We start from the raw sequence: 20767 nt of genomic DNA on the forward strand, positions 1-20767 counted from the left end.
ACGGTAAAGCGTCTGCCTGTAATGCGGGAGACCTGGGTTTGATCCCTGGGTCGGGAGGATCCCCTAGAGAAGGAAATGGCAACCCACTCCAGTACTCTTGCCTGGAAAATTCCATGGACAGAGGAGCCTGGTAGGCTACAGTCCATGGGGTCGCAAAGAGTCAGACATGACTGAGCAACTTCACTGGTTCACTGGTCAGGTGAGGAAAGAGAGAGTAGAGCAAGCTCAATATTTAAATACTAATCAGAGTTCCTAAAATGGATGGAAGATGTCAAGCTACTGTTACAGGAGTTCTATGGACACCAAGCAGGATAAATATAAAGTTTCACTATGGGGCCTAGCTTATCAGAATTAGTTACGCTGGCACTCTGCTTGTTTTCCCAGTAAAATATTACAGTTTCCACCTGAGATGTAAGCAAAAGGTGTTGATTAGGATTGCCAGAAAAATTCCTTAATAAAATCAGAAACTGTCACACTTCCTTTGTCCTTGCCCACTTCCTCTTTTCTGCTTCTTGGAATGAGGCATGATGGCTGAGTTTCAGCAGCTGTATTACTTCATTATGACAGTGTTAGTGGTTAATTTTATGTGTCAACTTTTTGGGTATCAGATTCTTCCCTTTTCTTCTAAGTTTCATGTTTTACATGTAAGTCTGTGATCGATTTTGAGTTGTTTTTTGATAAAAGTTAGGAGACTTAGGTCAAGATCTTTTTCTTTTCTTTTTTCTTTCTTTTCCTTTCTTCTCTTTCTTCCTCCCTTCCCCCCTTCCCTCCTCTCCCGTCCCCTCTTTTCCCTCTTCTTCCTTCCCTTCCTCCCTCTTATCTTCCTGTCCTTCCTTCCTTGAGATGTCCAATTTATCGTGCGTCTTGAGAAGGTTATCTTTCCTCAATTGAGTAGTTTTGCACCTTTGTCAAAAACCAATTGAGCATATCAATGTAGATCTCTGAGTTCTTTACTCTGTTGTGTTGATCTATATGTCTGTCTCTCTGACAGTAGCTCAGAGTTTTTATTACAATAGCTATATCATGTCTTGAAATTGAGTGGCCTATACCTCCCCCTTTGCTGCCTCTCCCAAGTGTACAGTAATCACTGTGGCAACTGCCAGAGCACATGGGCGGAAGCCCCTCACCTTAGATTTTCCAGGTGGCTCAGTGGTAAAGAATCTGGCTGCCAGTGTAGGCAATGCAGAAGACAGAGGTTTGATCCCTGAGTCAGGAAGATCCCCTGGAATAGGAAATGGCAATCCACTCCAGTATTCTTGCCTGGAAAATTCCATGAACAGAGGAAACTGGTGGGGTCGCAGAGCTGGATACGACTGAATGAACTACATATGCATACCTCCCACTTTATTCTTCTTTTTCAAAATGTTTTAGCTATTCTTGTTCCTTTGCTTTTCCATACAGATTTAAAAATAATCTGTATATGCAAATCAATCTTGATGGGATTTTGCTAGAGATTTAATTAAGAAGGTATATCAATTTGGAGAAAATTGAGATCTTGACATAGTGGTCTTCTAATCCTTGAGCATGGTATGTTTGTTTATTTAGACCTTTAATTTCTTTCATCAGTGTTGTATAGTTTTCATCATGCAAGTTTTGTACATGTTTTGTTAGATTTATACCTAAACATCTCATTTAATTTGAGTGATTGTAAATGGAACTGTATTTTTAACATCTTAGTGTGTTTATTGGTAGTATACAGAAGTATGATTGAGCATAGTTTGCGTATCTTGTATCCTGTGACTTGCTGAGCCTACTTATTAGGTCTGGGATATTTTTTGTAGACGCCTTATAGTTTTTCTATGTTGACAATTATGTCACATGAAAATAGGGACAGTTTTATTTCTTCCTTGATTGCCTGTGTATCTTTTGTTTCCTTTTCACGCCTTACTGCACTGGCTAGAACTTCCAACGCTGTGTTAAATAAGAGTGCAAAGAGTGGATGTGTCCTGCCTTGTTTCTGATCTTAGAGGAAAAGCTTTGTCTTTCATCATTAAGTATAATGTTAACTGCAAGTTTTGGTAGAGGAAGCTGAAGACATTTCTATTATTTTTCTGAGAGTGTTTAACATGAATATATTGCATTTTGTCTGATGACTTTTTGTATTGATTTGATCATGCAATTTTTCTTCCTCATTCAGTTAATTTGATAGATTATATTGATGAATTTTCAAGTATTGAACTGGCCTTCATCCCTGAAATAAATCCCACTTAGACATGATATATAAGTCTTTCTATATATCATTCAATTATGTTTGCTAATATTTTGTTAATTATTTTTGCTTTTATTTATGATGGATATTGGTCTATATGTTAAGTTGCTTCAGTTGTGTCCGACTCTTTGCGACCCCATGGATTGTAGCCCTACCAGGCTCCTTCGTCCATGGAATTTTCCAGGCAAGAGTACTGGAGTGGGTTGCCATTTCCTTCTCCAGGGGATCTTCCTGATCCAGGGATCGAACCCCAGTCTCCCGCATTGCAGGCAGAAACTTTACCTTCTGAGCCACCAGTTTTTTGTAGTCTTCCCTTATTCTACTTTCGGTGTCTGCAGATTTTGTAATGATAACCCTTTATCATTTCTGATCCTTATATTGGCATTTTGGGGTTTCTTTTTCCTTTGTTAGTCTTTCTAGAGGTTTGTCATTACTGATATTTTCAAAGCATTAGTTCTCTGTTTTCTTGAGTTTCTCTGATTTTTTTTTTTCATTTTCAATTTCATCGACTTTTACTCTTTTTCTTCTTACCCATTGACTTCTACTCTTAACTTTATTATTTCCTTCCTTTCTCTCAATCTGCCTTCTATCCACATTTCAGACTCTTAATATCTGTTTTCTACATAATTTCTGAATTTTTAGATATAATTAATGGGAGGAGTAGGGGAAAGTATTTCTACTTCATCTTCCCAGACTTTGCATTTTGCTTTTGTATGGATAATGTCCTTGGATTTTACTGAACTTTAGGTCAAGTTCAACCTTATTCTTTTCTGTATTACAGGACAACTTTTGAAATATGGGCATGTTTGAAAATTTGGTTTTTGGTGATGATTTTTCATTATTATTATGGATGTTTAGTAAGTAATTAATGAAAGTAGATAAGACATAACTTAGGGCAGGGGTGATCTGATATTTACAGTAAATCTAAAACTTTTCCTACACTTCTGCTAGATGGCTGCTGTCATCAGGTTGTTGTCGTTAAGTTGTGCCTGACCCTTCGTGACCTCATGGACCGTAGCACTCCAGGCTCCTCTGTCCTCTGCTCTCTCTCAGAGTTTGCTCAAATCCATGTCCACTGAGTTGGTGATGCTAACTAATCATCTCATCTTCTGCCACTCCCTTATTCTTTTGCCTTCAATCTTTCCCAACATCAAGGTCTTTTCCAATGAGTCAGCTCTTTGCATCAGGTGGCCAAAGAATTGGAGCTTTGACTTCAGCTGCCATCAAGACTTTTCCTAAATAGTTAATGACTTGGTAGGAAGGGGAAGGAGCAGTAGGCTCAGAAACCTTGCTGTCAACTTCTTTTTTTCCCTCCTTTTTCCTTTGCTTCAAAATGATCTCACATCTGGAAAGAGAGAAGAAACACCATTTCATGGTAGAGATAACAACAATCATGCTTGGCTTTATAGTATACGTATATTTCAACAGTTTAATTGTACTCATTTAAGGTCTTATGTTAACTGTGGGTCTGTTTTATACTGCAATGGTTTTTACTTTTTGGTTACTCTTTATCATTCTGATGTGAAAATCATGTTGAAGGGGATATTGTTTTTGCATATAATGAGTATAACTTGCATCCTAGGGGCCTTGAAGTTCAGTTTACTAAACTAAATACAAAAGACAACAGTCTAAACATAGATTTCTCCATAGTCAAGCTCTTCCTGTGAAGGCTTAAAAAAAAACAACCCAAAACCCAGGGAAATGTCACACTTCCCATTGTTATTCACATGCTTGTTTTGGGAGCTAATGGTGGCAGCTGCTCAAGCCCTGATACTTCAACAGGGAGAGAAGCAGGACAATAAAGTCAGAAATCTCTGGGTCTGAGTGACACTTTCAAATTTCTTGAAAATGTGGTAATGGTTGTAGAATTTGGATAGATGATTCCTAGAGTAAAACAAATTCAGTTACCTAACAACATGTCTGAACATTACAGAACACAGAATTAAAATTTCACAAAATCCTATTAGTTGCTTTAAACTCTGCTCCTTAAATGGCTTGCTAGCCAAGTCTGCAAGTACTGTTTGTTTAGAAATGCCCATGTGCTAGGCATAGAGGTTGTTGGGGATATGAAAATGAACAAGCCCCAGTTCTTGACTTTGAGTGAGTCATCTAGAGGGGAAATAAAAATGTGTACAAATGACTGCTATAGTATGTTTGAAATGAGGCTTTCTGAAGGAGTTGCCATTTGAACTGAATCTTAAAGGATTGTTTAGTGGCTGCAAGCAGCAGAGATGGACTGTGGCTAGTTGAAAAGGGAAGTGGGAAGGAAAAGAGGGGAATCTGTTGGGGATTGTGGGAGTAGCTCCTGAATTAAAATAAAATAAGGGAACAGGCATCGTGGGATGATGTGTGGAGATTGGTGGCCGATGTGTTTTTTTGGAGCATGGTCTGTATGATGAGTCACCTCCAACACTGTTAGATTGACTCACTCCTCTTAAGGTACAAATTTCAAGGTAACAAGGCCTAGTAGGTATGACTTGGATCATGTGTCCACCTCTTGGCCAGTGCAATGCCAGGGGAGTCATTCCTTAAAGGAAGATCGTGAGCTCTGAGCTCTAATCAGAGATGCAGGGAGCTCAATCTGGTGCTCTTTGACAACCTAGAGGGGTCTGATGAGGTGAGGGGTGGAAGGGAGGTTCAAGAGGGAGGGGACATATGTATACCTATGGCTGATTTATATTGATGTATGACAGAAACCAACACAACATTGTAAAGCAATTTTCCTCTAATTAAAAAGAAAAATAAAAAGGCCAGTGGCTTAGATGTTGGGTGGCACAAACCACAGACAGGTGGATGGAATGGCTGAGATGCAGAGGTCAGAGAATAAAGAGCATGTTTGAGCATTGCAGAGAATCTGGTCTGTTGGGAGCATCAGGTCAAGGAGGGACTGAAGGTGGAAGAGTTGAGGAAGGAGAGGCTGATTGGAAGTGGTCAGTGGAAGGCCTGGGTCACTGTGCTTGAAATTGGAGGTAGAATGGCTGGGAGTGGGAAGAGCAGATCTGGTAAGACCTCTTCTTTAAGAATAGTTTTCTGGAAACAGATTTGGGTTGTGAAAAGAGAAGATTGGCTTAAGAAAGATCAAAAAAGGAGGTTGCTTAAGTGAAAAGAAAGCAAGAAGGCTTATAATGATATTATATTTTACCTACCGTTCAGCCACATCAACAAGGCTTCCCTATGGCTCAGGGGTAAAGAATCTGCCTGCAATGCATGAGACGCAGGAGACATGGGTTCAAGCTGAAGCTCCAATACTTTGGCCACCTGATGCTAAGAGCTGACTCATTGGAAAAGACCCTGATACTGGAAAAGATTGAAGGCAAGAGGAGAAGGGGATGACAAAGGATGAGAGGGTTGGATGGCCTCACCCACTCAATGGACAAGTTTGAGCAAACTCCAGGAGAGAGTGGAGGACAGAGAAGCCTAGCATGCTGCAGTTCATGGGGTCGTAAAGAGTCAGACACGACTTAGTGAACTGAACAACAAACTACATTAACAATGAAAACTTTCACACATTTTATCTTTACCCAGCAAAGAAGACAAGGCATGCATTATTTCCCCCTTTTACTACCAGAAGCTAAAGAAGCTAAGGACCTGTTCTAGATCCCGTGATGGGTAAGGGGGAGACAGGGCTCACCTTCAGGCCATCTGTTGGGGCTCTTCTAGCATATGAGACCCTGTAGCCACATCTAGCATACTTTGCTTTACTGCACTGCAGGCTGTGTCTCCTTTTTTTTCCCATCACCAGGATGATGCCCTTTTGAGGCTGTTGCCCTTGAATAAACAGCTCAAGTCCATCTGAATCTTCACTTGTGCCTGACATGCTTATGTGGCCTGAATGGGGTTTTTCTTCTTCCTCTTTGAGAGAGGATTTCCCAAGAGGAGTTTCAAATATAACCTGTGGTCATATTGAACCTGTTCTCAGCAGCTGAGCAACCGGATGACGATAGTGTGGGAGGAAGCAGAACAGTGGTAAGAATGTTAGGTTGTGGAGAGTCTGGGTGCTTTGATAAAAATCCCTGCTCTACTTCTATATAGCCATGAGACCTTGGTCAAGAGAGTCGCCTCTCTAAAGCTCTGTTTCTTCATCTGTAATATGAAATTAATAAAGGATCAACCTCATGGAGTTGCTCTGAGGATTAAATGAGATAATGCTTGCAGAAGCATGTGCTGTGCTGTGCTAAGTCACTTCCGTCGTGTCTGACTCTTTGAGACCCTGTGGACTGTAGCCTGCCAGGCTCCTCTGTCCATGGGATTCTCCAGGCAAGAATACTGGAGTGGGTTGCAGTGCCCTTCTCCAGGGGATCTTCCCAACCCAGGGATTGGACCCACGTCTCCTGCGTCTCCTGCATTGGCAGGCAGAGGTTCTTTACCACTAGTGCTATCTGGGAAGCCCTTGTAGAGGCATAGTAAGTGCTTAACAATGCTGCTACTGTGTTGTCATTATCTTAATTAAAATATGGCTGGAGAAGGATTCCAGTTTTGTGACATTTGAGCTTCAGTGCCATCTAGCGGCCAGGACATTTCAAAATGTGCAATGGGTGTGAGTGTTGCACCCATAGCTGACAAAAGAGCCTCCTGTTATTCTGTAGCGGAATGACTTGCTGCTAACTGCTTTCAAAGGTGAGTCTTGGGCATGCAGACCAGAACTGGGAATATTGTGTGACCTCTCTGCTTGCCAGAATTGCATCTAGAGGATAGTTTTGTCTCTATAGGCAGCAAAGGAAGTCAGAGCTTGGAGCCTCTAGAGCCTTCTTTTCCTTGGACTGGCCGTATAAGGGAACTCTGTTTCCTATAGGTGTAGCAGCCTCTTGGAGCATGCAGACTCCAGACTGACTTGCTAGTGGAGTGGTGAGGAATGTGATTATGGTGGTCATGTGGTCTGTGACATATAAGCAGAATGACATCAGTAAGTTACTTAACCTCTTTAAACTTCTAGGGCTGTGGAGGGAAATAGTACCTACCTCACAGGGTTCTCCTGGGAACTCATGTCTCTGCTTAGTGTAGGGCCTGATGCATAGAAGGTGCTCAGTCAATATTAGCCATGCCTAGTTTTCAGTTTTTTGATTTTTTAAATTGAGGTATAGTTGATTACAATATTTTTTTAATTGAGGTATAGCTGATTACAGGTGTATAATGTAGTGATTCATAATTTTTAAAGGTTATGAGTATTTGTGGTTATTATAAAATATCGGCTATATCCCCTCTGTTGTGTGAATATATGTATGAATATATCCTTATTTATATTATATATAATAGTTTGTACCTCTTAATTCCCACCCCTATCTTGCCCCTCATCCTTCTCTCTCCCCACTGGTCACCACTAGTTTGTTCTCTGTATCTGTGAGTCTATTTTTTGGTTATATTCACTAGTTTGTTTTATCTTTTAGCTTTTACATATAAGTGATATCATACGTATTTATCTTTTTCTGACGTATTTCATTTAGCACAGTGCCCTCCACATCCGTCCATGTTGTTGCAGTTGGCAAAACTTCATTCTTTTTAATGGTTGAGTAGTATTCCGTTGTATAAATACACCACATCTTCTTTATCCATTCATCTGTTGATGGACCCTTAGGTTGCTTCCATAGCATAGCTATTGTAAACAGTGCAGTTATGAATATTGGAGTGCATGTATCCTTTTGAATTAGTGGGTTTTTTTTTTTTTTCTGGAGTGGAATTTTTTTTTTCCAGGAGTGGAATTGCTGGGTCATATGGTAGTTCTACTTTTAGTTCTTTAAGAAACCTCCATACTGTTTTCCACAGCAGCTGCACCAATGTACATTTTCCTTAGTTTTTACTTTTTTAGTAGATTCTTGTGTTAAAGGGGGACCTTTCATTTACTCATTCATTCATTCAATCATTCAATGGATATCAAGTCATTCAATTCAATATTAAGAATCTATTATGTACCAGGAACTGAGCTAGATGAAGCCATACATAAAACAGACACAGCTCCTCATGGTGGGGGTGATGGACATTAAACAAGTGATTCCCAGGGGAGCTGTGTGTCATTGAACTTGAGTTGTAGACTGAAAAAAGTACCTTCTGTGGAGCATCATTAACATCACAGACATCGTAGATTTGTGCAAATTTACATGATACTTTTTAAGTAGATGGGAGTTGTTTCTTTTTTAAAAAAATCAGTATAGTACAATGATTTTTCAGGATATGAAAGTAAAGTGCTTTTAGGAAGGGCTGTGCTCTCCTAATTTGTCTAAAGGCACTGTGTGGGCTGGTAGTGGACCTGGCAATTACATTAAAATATACTTGGATTCATCCATTATTAAGACTTTGGTGGCTTAGGTGAACACTTGCATTTTGTTGAGGGGATGAAGAGCAACCTATGTATTTTTTTACCTGTCCATATAACTAATCTAACCCTCTTCCCCCTTTCCTCCAACTTATTTCCACATTAGCCATATGTTTCTGGATATTTTCTGCCTTCAGTTCACAGGAATTTAGCAAGCTCCTGAAGCCCTGCTGCTTTCAGAAAACCACTCTGCATATGTATTAGAAATGGAATAATTCTCCTAGGCTGAGTTCTAAAGCAGTGATTTTTATGAAGGACTTAGTGAGGGGCATTAGGGAGAGAAGAAAATAGCTATGTATACTTGGGGAAATCATATTCAGTTTGAAAATATATTAGGTAATACTTTAAGCAGTATAAGACTGTATACATGAAATATTCTGTGTTATATTGAACAATAGAAAATGTGGACTCTTTTCATTATATAATCATCAAAAAAGTAAACCTCAACAAAATTTTCCTGCCTGGAAGATAGATAGGCTCTTTAGGAATTCTTAGGGCTATTCCCTTAGAGGGGAACATACTACACTCTAGTTGAGTCAGCAAGGTAATATTTTTTCCATTTATAGAAATGGAACATGATTAAAACAAAATTGGCAAAAAAAAAACCCCAATATTGGAAAATATCTGCTTATCTGGTTTCAATTATCTTCTAAATGGACATTGCTTGGGAATTCCCAAAAATATAGCAACAGCCATGACAGTTACGACACTGATTTTTGTGCCAGATTCTGTGCCAGGAACATACCACACTTCGTTTACTCCCTACCTTGTCAAGGAGGAAGGTAAAAATGTTTTCGTGGTAAGACTGCTACTTTTGATATTTCAGCCAAGCTCAGTGACTTTCCTGGGGTCAGTTACTCTTGTCTTTCTGGGCCCTGCTTGCCTGCTTTGGTGCTGTTTGCTTCCTGAATAGCAAGCACCTTCCTTTTTCCTACTTGGCAGCCTTTTTCATAAATTCATTTCCCTTCATTATAGTGTATTCTGAAGCCCCTAGAGGATAATTAAAAAATAATTTTATGATAGTTAGCGTAGCTCTTCAAGGTCAGAATCTTCTACCAAAATCTCACTCCTTTTTTATTTCTTTTTCAGCTTCCATTTGTTGAGAGGTTCTGCAAAAAAGATTTCTGTTTACACAGTGCTGGCAGGGAGAGAGCGGAATCTTTCCTAGGTTGTTGTTTTTTGACTTTAAAAAATTTGGCTTAAAAATGTGTTTTTGTAGGATCTTCTTTTTCATTTTGTTTTATGGAACTGATTTGTTGCTACTGAACAAGTTTTGCCTACAAGTTACTATTACTGAATAAGATATCCAGTAGATCCTAGACTGAGATGACAGAATTATTTTTAGGCAGTTAAATTAGGGAAAAAATAACCATATAATTAAAATAAAGCAATTCAAGTGTTGGTCTTTAGCTTGTGCTCTCCAAAGCATGATTGTCTGAAATCTCACTCCCTTTTATGCTCTAAATGGGGACCTTCAGTTGCATCAAATGCCATGCTCTATATACCATCCTGAGCTCTAAACTCTTGTTTCTTGATGCTGTGTTATATCATCTCTTTATTCTGTAAAGGCTGGTGTTTTAAAGGACTGTATTTGAATCTATTTCTTGGTGGTGGAGGTGGGAGTAGTTAATGTTTCTGCTTCCCCTGATGGCTTACAACAGGAAGCTTAAGGCATAATCAGACTATAAAATCCCGACCAGAGGAGAGATCGTAATTTCAGCTACAGACTAAGCAGATAACAGACGATGGCTATTCACTAATCAGAAAGATAAGGGAATGAGTTTGATTCCTCATTAAAAGCTTCATGGTTTAAGTCTTTAAAAAAAAAAAAAAAAAGCTCTGGGTCTTTGCTTATTAAGTTACATAAACAGAATGAAGTGCATGGGGGAGAATGGAAATTCTCGGTGTGACCTATAATTAGAAAATTTCCACACAGAGAATAAAAACAGAGACTCTGTGCCACTTCCTGACCCCACTCACCCATAGAAGCTAAGCCATTGGTGGGAGACAGATAAGAAAACACCAAGGAAAGGAAACCTGAGTAGTCAGTCGGCCAGCTTACAGTGATGTAACTCAGCCTGAGGTCTGTGCATGGAACATGCCCTTGTAGTTTAAATCACCTCCAAGGCAACAGTAAGAAGAAAGGCTTCCCAATGCCGAACTCTCCCCTTGGGAAGAGCAGTTATCATGTGATTCCTGGATGCAAGGCAGGGAGTTGGAATCCTGCTTGCCCACTTAACTCGTTTTGTGACTTTGGGAAAATATGTTCACTTTTCTGAGCCTGCATTTCTGCCCATGTATCTTACCCCTATGTATCGCCATAGATCCTGGAGTGGCACAAGGACAGAGATTGCCTCCCAAGCAAATAACACAGTGGCTGACATGTAGTAAATATTCAATCAATATTAACTGAATAAAAATATATTTTAAAAAATCCTAGTGTGTATGGAGAAAAGGGAACTGTTGTGCACTGTTGGTGGGAATATAATTTGTGCAGTTCCTGTGGAAAACAGTGTGGAGATTCCTCAAAAAATTAAAAATAGAGCTATCATATGATCCAGCAGTTCCACTTCTGGGTATTTATCTGAAGAAAACAATAATGCTAACTTGAAAAAATACTTGGAGCCCTATGTTCATGGCAGCATTATTTACATTAGCCAAGGTATGGAAGCAACTGAGTACCCATCAATTGATGGATTGATAATGAAGATGTGGTATATATGTATACACACAATGGAGTATTACTCGGCCATAAAAGGAATAAAATCTTGCCATTTGCAACAATATGGGTGGGCCTAGAGAGTTTATGCTAAGTGAAATAAGTCAGATAGAGAATGACAAATACTGTATGATTTCACTTATACGTGGAATCTAAAAAACAAAACAAATGAACAAACATAAGTTATATAACAAACAGAGTTATAAATGCAGAGAACAAATAAGTGGTTGCCAGAGGAGAGGGGGATGGGAGGAAGAGAGAAATAGGTGAGGGAGATCAAGGCACAAAGCTTTAATTACAAAATAAATGAGTCATAAGTGTGAAATATACAGTGTGAGGAGTATAGTCAATGATTATGTAATATCTTTCTATGGTGACAAATGACAGCAAGATTTAGCATAGTGATAATTTTGAAATGTATAGAAATATTGAATCGCTATGTTGTATACTAGGAACTAACATAGTGTTGTAGGTTAATTATACTTCAAAAATAAGCAAACTCATACAAAAAGAGATCAGAGGCAGAGGGTGGGGAGAGGTGAATTAGATGAAGGTAGTCAGACAGTACAAACTTCCAGTTATAAGATGAATAATTATTAAGGATGTAATGTACCACATAATAAAATAATTAACACCACTGTACATTGTATGTGAAAGTTATTCAGAGTAAATCCTAATAGTTCTCATCACAAAGAACAGCAATTTTTTTTTCTATTTTTTTAATGGTGTATCTTATGAGATGATGGATATCCACTAAACTTATTCATGGTAGTCATTTCATGATGTATAAATCAAATCATTATGCTCTATTCCTTAAATTTGTACAGTGATAGTAAAGAATCCACCTGCCAATATAGGAGACTCAGGCTTGATCCCGGGGTCTGAAAGATCCCCTGGAGAAGGAAATGGCAACCCACTGCAGTATTCTTGCATGGGAAATCCCATGGATAAGGAAGTCTGGTGGGGTACAGTTCATGGGGTCACAAAATAGTCAGACACGACTTAGTGACTAAAACAACAACAATAATGTCAATTATATCTCAGTGAAACTGAAAAAAAAATCATAGTGTGGTGAGTGGCATATAGTAGGTACTTGTTAGAATTTTGGTCCTATTTCCCCATAACCTCTCTGGGCCTGATTCTTCATCTGTAAAAAGGAATTAGATTTAAAAATCAAACCTACTTCCCATGGAGGCCAGTTTGTCTCTGATAGAGAAATTGTAGCTTTGGAGCTTAGCTTAAAAGCAGTTGGCATGACAGAAAAAAGCCATAACATTTTAACTGACAAACTTTTGTATGAAAAGTTCTCTATTCCACCTTAGATAGTCTTGGTTTCTCCTTATCCCCTCAAGTTAGTGTACTTTTCACTCTCAAAAGTGTTCAGGTTTAGAAGAGAAAGTCACAAAACTATGAATGATGAGTGAACCTGGCCGCCTGGCACATGAGTGGGCTCCTAAGCTCCCTGGCAGGAAGTGAGGCATGACTTCCTGTACTCTATACCAGCCCGGCAGCTGTCCTGGACATGCTGTCTGGTTCTTTAAGGTTCAGAGAAGTTCCAGCATATTTGGAGGTTTCTAGAACTGTGTTCGATGGGGAACACCATTAGGCACTTGGGATGCTTAGTTTAGAGAAAGCTCTCATGTGATAGCTGACTTAAAGCGCTTTAAAACCACTAAGACTCTTCCAAGTGGCACCAGAAGGCCAAACAGGGGGAGGCCCACTGATGAGAAATCGATTAGATTAATCATGACCTGTCCACACAGTGCTGTCAATTCTTGTGTCAGGATATGGGGCTACATCTACAATACACTGCTGACTTTTTTAAAAGCTGGTGGCAGAAATATGTATAGAGTTTGATCTCATTTATGTAAAAATTCGTACATATGTAACTGTGTATACATAGACAATATCTGAGGAAGTAGAATGGAAAAACCATTGTTAAGAGGAGATACTTCTAGAGAGTAGAATTTGGTAGAGGGTAGTGAGAGAAGCTTCAATGTAGAATTTGGTAGAGTGTAGTGGGAGAGTTTTTCTTTATAAACTTTTGTGATGTTTTATATTACAGACTGCTGTGTTGTTTGAATTATCATGAATCTTTTTTAAAGAACAAATGAGGGAAAAGTTGTAATGAGAGGAAGTAATGCATAATGTAAGGAATAGGATTAGAATCATCAGAACTGGAAAAAAGAACGTCAGTTGCCTTTGGAACTAGCGAGTTCCCCTTCTCTGGAGATAAACAAGGTTTACTTTAATGGTTACACTTAAAACCTTTTTAAACCATAACTCTGGGCCCCAAAACAGGATTTAGGCTAATACTATTACTCCCTGTTACAAGATTTCCTCTGCTGATGTTGCTTTGTTACTCTCTCTAGCTGTAGTATTATTGTGGGGGTATTTCCTAAACAACTACTATGCTGTAGACATCATATTTTATAAATGCAGTCTCATTGAATTTTCACAATAATGCATGATAGCATGATTATTATTTCCATTTTATGGATGAGGAAACTGAGGCCAAGAGAGATAAAACAACTTGCTCAATGTCACAGAGCTAGGAGTGTGGTGAAGACTTGGGGTGTCAACCCTTTAACATTCATTTTGTAAAGCATCTTTGACCTCTCCCCAGTTACATCCAAAAATGTGGCCTTGGTAATTACCTTCTCTCCAAAGACATTTTCTGGTTAGTCTAAGCCAGCAATTGTAATAAAACATTGTAATTAACATTTTCCCTCCTCCTCATAGCTGGTATGACGATTGGGAATTTCTTCATGTGCTTTTTAATGCTCATCTTTCTGAGGAAACAACCTTGACCCTGGTGGGACAAGAAGGACATTCATCTGCCTTGGTGAGTGGGGTGGAAAAACACCAGGGGAGGGTGTGGATTAGAAATCTTACATAAAAAAATGTAAAGACAAAGGTGCAAGTAGCAATCCCTCCTGACACTGCAAATAAAAGATAGCTGTTGTTTTGAGTAGGGCTTTTCTAAATTCCTTCATTTCCCCCTAAAATACTCAAAGGAAAAGGCCTTGCTTTCTTGACTAGGGATGAGAAAGCCTGGTTAGTAACTTTGCCATACAACGTGCATTTGTGCTAAATTGCTTCAGTCATGTCCAACTCTTTGCAACCCTAAGGACTGTAGCCCTCTGTCCATGGGATTCTCCAGGCAAGAATACTGGAGTGGGTTGCCATGTCCTCCCTCCACCAGGGGATCTTCCAGACCCAGGGATCGTACCCACATCTCTGGTGTCTTCTGCATTGGTAGGTGAGTTCTTTACCACTAGTGCCACTTGAGATGCCCCTGCCACAGAACACTGGGTTGTAAATGAATATCCCACTCCTTTCCAGCCCCAAGGAGTGACAGGAAGAAGAGAAATGGGCAGAGAGAAAAGGAAGAGAGTAGAGAGGAGAGAAACAGGAGCCTGTCCCACCCTGGGTTGAAACTTCTGTGGGAGGATATATGTTAAATTCAGCCAGAGGAGTTTTAGGGCGTCTGAGGGCTGGGGCCCTGCCGTGCTTGTGAGCACAGCCTGGGACCACTGTGGTCTACTGAGAGAGAGAGTTTGTAGAGAGACTACAGTTTTGTCTCCCTCAGTGCCTCAGACTCTGGAAAACCTGGGCAGCCTTCGGACTTAAGATCTGGGGGAGGCTCTGGTGGAACAGGGCTCCCACTGAGGCTGGAGTGGTGGGAAGTCCAGACAATTCCATGGATCTAGACTGCAGAGTAGGTCACAGAAGGTGGTTAACTGAGAGAGGCTAGCAGGCTTCCTTCTGACCCTTCTCAGGCCTCCTCATGGACTGGAGGATCGTGTCAGTGGAAGGAACAGAGATTCGGCCTCCGTAAGACTCTGAAATCAGGAAGCTGAGTTGGGGGGATGTTTGTGTGAGCATTTGATGGCTGCTGAGGGACCCCAAAGTTGACACAGCCTGAGCTCACTGAAGACCAGCATCAGGTCACAGGGCTGGAGGAGGGGAAGTCACACCCCTTTCTCCATACATGCAGACCACCTTGAGACCTCACCCAGACCCTGTCCAGTCAAGGAGGAGCTGAATGACTGAGAAATCTGAGCCTGAACATTATCTGGAGCGGCACCGTTCAATAGAACATTCTGCAGTGATGCAGATATTCTAAATGTCCAGTATGGTCGCCACAAGCCACATGTGGCTATTAAACACTTGAAGTGTGGCTAGAGACTCTGAAGAAATGAATTTTTTTTCAATTTTAACCATTATTTTTATTGTTAAAAAACAACAATATAAATGGAGAACTTAAAATAAGTAACAGTATGACTTAAAATCCTTATACCCTAACATAAAGTTATTTGTATATAATCCTTGAATCTTTATTATTTTGTTTATTTATTTTTGTGGCTTCCCTGGTGGCTTAGCAGTGAAGAATCCACCTGAAATGCAGGAGACAAGGGTTCAATTCCTGGGTCGGGAAGGTCCTCTGGAGAAGGAATTGGCAACCCACTCCAGTATTCTTGCCTGGAAATCTCATGGACAGAGGAACCTGGCAGTCTACAGTCCATGGGGTTGCAAAAGAGAAACAACTTAGCGACTAAACAACAATATGTCTAGTTTTACATTTTAAAAATCATTGAACACATACAAGATAAAAATCAGCTTTTAATTAGTTTATCTCTAAGGATGTCTAGGAAGAAAGCCAAAATATTTCTGAGTAAAGGGCGGTGAAAATAAACCTTATTTTGTAGTTTTGTGAGAATTATTTTAAAGAATTAAAAGGGAAATCAAATCATACAGTAGTGTGGGTAACTGAATTTTAAATATGAGTTAATTAACACTTAAAATTATGCAGCCACCCATGGCTAGTGACTACCATACTGGACAATGAGTATACTGGCGAGGCTATTTAATTTATTGAATGAACTATATTTTAAAGTAGAAAGGATGAAAAGGTAATGTTTCTCTTCTAATAAGTGGTTATTTTAAAAAGTTAGTTACAGATCAAATAAGGAAATTACCTCTTCTCTGTATATCTAAAGGCTGTGAGGTATATTTCTGACCCCGCTTTGTATTGTTGTTAATGAATGTGTCCTCATTATTGAAATATCTAGAAAATACAAATAATCTAAAAGGGAAAATTAGCATCTAGGGTCCCACCTCTTCCCTTTTTATTTTAATAAATATCTGTCCAGTCTGGTCACATGTGTGTGTGTAGGTGTATATATCTGTGTGTAGAATTATTTTTGAGTGGAATTAAAATGTCCTATTCTATCGGGAAGATCCCCTGGAGAAGGAAATGGCAACCCACTCCAGTACTCTTGCCTAGAAAATTCCATGGATGGAGGAGCCTGGTGGGCTACAGTCCATGGGGTCGCAAAGAGTCGGACACGACTGAGTGACTTCACTATTCTATAATTTGCTTTCCCCCTGAATTATACCACAAGTAATCCCTATATGAAAATACTGGGGTGTGTTTCCGGGTCATGAACGAAGCCTTGGTAAATGTCCTGGTGGCTAAGTCTTTGAGCACAGCCATAGCTGTCTTCTTGGTTACTGCTTTCCTGGATCCCATGTCCTGACTTCTGTGAAATCCCCATGGCACATCCATTGTCCCCTTCCCTTCAACCCACCAATCTACCCTACTCTCTCTCCCCCGAGAACCCCATCTTGCCCCTCAGTGAAGGAGTTGAAGGAGTTTTATTTACCTCACTTGAATCTAGTTGAGTATTTACCAGGCTAAGCCAGACAGAAGAAGTCTGGTCCTCTCTCCTGAATGGGAGTGGGATTCTCGGCTTGTCTCCACACAAGATTTAAGAGGTAAAGAGGCCATACGGTTGTTTCCTGTTTATGGAAACCTCATCTTTCTTCACCTGTCCTTCCTGTTCCCTTCTTCCTATCTTTGCCTTCATGTACCCCCCACTATTTCCTGCTCTGTGACCTGCCATGAGGTTTCTCTGAGCTCATAGTGGGCTTGTTTGAGAGAATCCCCACCAGGCAGGATCATTGTGAATTTCACTTACTAGGCAGTAAATTAGCAATAAAACCCCCTTTCTAATTTGACTGACTTCCACACTTTAAAAATATTTCCCAGCCTGACACCATTCTGTTAGTAGCAAACCACGGCTCTCCTGTCACCTCTCTGACAGATTCTTTAAATTACTAAATAATGACAAGAGTAAAAGGAATAGGAGAGTCAGTCATCACTGATGATTGTCTTCATGTTGTATGAATAATCTGTCCCTAATTGTAAGCCAGGGTGATTAAAAAGTTACTGTAAAGAATTACTGTAAAAATTACTTTATTCATTTTATTCTGAAAAAAGCCATACATGTCTCAGGCATGAAATTAAGAAAACATGAAAAGGCATAAAGTGAAAATTAATTTTCCCTTTCACCCCCATTCCCAGAGAGGTTCTTCTTTCCGGAGGTAACTGTTGTTGTTATCAGTTGATTTCGGAGGTAACTATACCTGCAATGTCCAATAAGGACTTGCTGCTGTATGGGTCAATGTGTATGTAGCTGTGCTGAGCACAGGAAAGGTAGTAGTCCATGTGTTTAAGGGTAGAACACACACCATGATTTAGAGACTTAAAAAGAGAGCATGCAAAATATCTCATATATAATTTTTGTATTGAGTGCATATTGAAGTGATCATATTTTGCATATTATTAAGTGCATTTTACCTGTTTCTTTTTACTTTGTAGCAACTAGAAAATTTTAAATTAACATATGTGGCTCACATTTGCAGTTTGCATTATATTTCGACCTTAAAGTGGTGGACACTTGGGTTGTTTCAAGTTTTTTCCCCAGTTTCTACAGATGATGCCATAATAAGTAGCCTTTTATGTTACCACACTGATGCAATTGGATAAGCTAGATCAAAGCATCTTTATTTGCATTTTTAATTTTGACAAATGTCATTTGTCTCCTTATAATGTGACTATTTATACACCCATAAACTTGCTCACGCTCCTTACCTCCCTAATATATGTAATATCAAGCATTCAGATCTTTGCCAGTCTGATAATTGACCGAAATCAAGATTGCCGGGAGAAATATCAATAACCTCAGATATGCGGATGACACCACCCTTATGGCAGAAAGTGAAGAAGAACTAAAGAGCCTCTTGATGAAGGTGAAAGAGGAGAGTGAAAAAGTTGGCTTAAAGCTCAACCTTCAGGAAACTAAGATCATGGCATCTGGTCCCATCACTTCATGGGAAATAGATGGGGAAACAGTGGAAACAGTGTCAGACTTTTTTTGGGCTCCAGAATCACTGCTGATGGTGACTGCAGCCATGAAATTAAATGACGCTTACTCCTTGGAAGGAAGGTTATGGCCAACCTAGACAGCATATTTAAAAGCAGAGACATTACTTTGCCAACAAAAGTCCGTCTAGTCAAGGCTATGGTTTTTCCAGTGGTCATGTATGGATGTGAGAGTTGGACGGTGAAGAAAGCTGAGCGCCGAAGAATTGATGCTTTTGAACTGTGGTGTTGGAGAAGACTCTTGAGAGTCCCTTGGACTGCAAGGAGATCCAATCAATCCATCCTAAAAGAGATCAATCCTGGGTGTTCATTGGAAGGACTGATGTTGAAGCTGAAACTCCAATACTTTGGCCACCTGATGCGAAGAGCTGACTCATTGGAAAAGACCCTAATGCTGGGTAGGATTGGGGGCAGGAGGAGAGGGGGATAACGGAGGATGGGGTGGTTGGATGGCATCACCAACTCGATGGACATTGGTTTGGGTAGACTCCAAGAGTTGGTGATGGACAGAGAGGCCTGGCGTGCTGCGGTTCATGGGGTCGCAAAGAGTCGGACACGACTGAGCGACTGAACTGAACTGGACATGATTAGGTTAGACTACCTGGTCAAGTATCTTTGTTTAAAATATATGTAAGAATAATAATTACTAATGTTATATAGCAAGTAATCATTCCCAAGGTACTTTTGTATATTTTCTCATTAAAATCTTACAATAACCTGGTGATGTAAGCATTTTACCTAGAAGCAAACTAAAGTTGGGAGCTTTCCCAGTGGCTCAGCAGTAAAGAATCTGCCTGCAATGCAGGAGACACAGGAGATGTAGGTTTGATCCGTGGGTCAGGAAGATCCTCTGGAGGAGGGCAAGGCAACCCACTCCAGTATTCTTGCCTGGAGAATCCCATGAAAAGAGGAGCATGGCGGGCCACAGTCCATAGTGCTGCAAAGAGTCGGACATGACTGCAGCACGCACACAAACTAAAGTAGAGGTAAGGAGAAATGCACCTCTGTGTATGGTGAATACTTTATATATATAAATTCATTTAATTCTCAACTCAATATGGAGACAGATTTTATATGCCTTATTATTCCCATTTTACAGATGAGGATGCCAAGGTTCAGCATGGTTGAGTGACTCACAGAAGTCACACGGCAAATAGAGGGGTTAATGGTGCAACTTTGCTATCAGACAAGTGTGAGTCAACTGCTTTACTGTGTGAACTTAGACAAGTGTGTTAATATGTAAAGTTGGGAGAATAAAAGTACCTACTCTATGGGGGGGGTCAAAATTAATTGGAATAGTATATATCTCAAGCCCTTAAGCAAGTGTGTGTTTGTGTGCATATGTGTATATGTATGTGTGTGTGTGTGCATGCATGCCAGGATTCAGACCCAAGTTCGTGGTTTCCTGAGCCCCTACCTCTTAATTTTTCCCCTCCTGGTGACTCAGTCCCTCTGGACAGTGAGACTTAGTTTTCTGACCCAGTTATTATCTTTGTGTGAGTCGGGGGAAGGGCAAGAGCGGAGAGGTGGGGAGGCATTTCCAGGTTTTCATGTGCCTGCCACCTCCTTTTCAGCCAAGGGAGAGGTTGACACTTTCTGTACCTGATTATCTTCCTCATCAAATGGGTCAGGGGGTAGTATTGATAAAGTGGAGTCTCTTGCAAGCTTTCTTTGACGTCTTGGAGCAAAATCAGTTGTAAGCCACATGGACTTGTGAATTTTTGAAAAGGTGATACTTGTATTGGGCATTCATGTGGCAGTTGACCGTGGCTCAGAGACACTGTTGATTAGGGTAGGCTAGTATTGGTGTGTTTAGATGGCCAAATCAAGTAAATAATTATAATCAAATGAACTATAATTATGGAACTGAGCAGAATCTTCTGATTTTAGAAGGGGCTTTATTCTTTCCCTTCTGAAAAAAAAAAATGACAGGAAGTAAGTGATCAGGAAGTACAGGAACAATAGCCTTTTCCTGGAAGAGTGGCTCTGAAGTGATGACTAAACATTCAGACACGCTGAACTTACTTGGCAGAGGCGAGGCCATGGCCATGGTGGAAAGAGGGGCCAGAGGTGACTTAGGAGAGATGGACAGTTCAGCTGAAGAGTATTGCTAACTACTCCCTATCTGGTGAAAATAAGTGAGTGATTAGGGCAGTTACATTGGACCTGGAGACCATCAAGTTGTTAATTGGCAAAAACTGCTGCCTGACTTGAAGCCTTTAAGGAGTTCTTAGTATCAGACAGGGACAGCCAGGAGAAACTGCTTTCATTCGCTTCAGTAAAAGAAACATCCTGGAGGTT

General features: G+C 40.1%; 1 protein-coding gene across 3 annotated transcripts in view; it reads left to right on the forward strand.

Annotated features, from left to right (window-relative positions):
- Positions 1-20767, forward strand: part of KDR (kinase insert domain receptor) — a 150980-nt gene that overhangs the window by 25413 nt on the left and 104800 nt on the right. The window contains exons 1-2 of one of the 3 annotated variants that reach the window (XM_081589807.1): positions 6685-6826; positions 13978-14080. The exons of 1 other annotated variant lie outside the window; for it this stretch is intronic. The gene's annotated coding sequence lies outside the window, so the exon portion shown is untranslated. Of the gene's footprint in view, positions 1-6684; positions 6827-13977; positions 14081-20767 lie in introns of those variants that run through there. One more of the 3 variants, XM_081589836.1, reaches the window with a different exon arrangement.

Source organism: Giraffa tippelskirchi, chromosome 1 (genome assembly GCF_054371585.1).
Source record: "Giraffa tippelskirchi isolate mGirTip1 chromosome 1, T2T-mGirTip1v1.2.pri, whole genome shotgun sequence".
Lineage (NCBI taxonomy): Eukaryota > Metazoa > Chordata > Mammalia > Artiodactyla > Giraffidae > Giraffa > Giraffa tippelskirchi.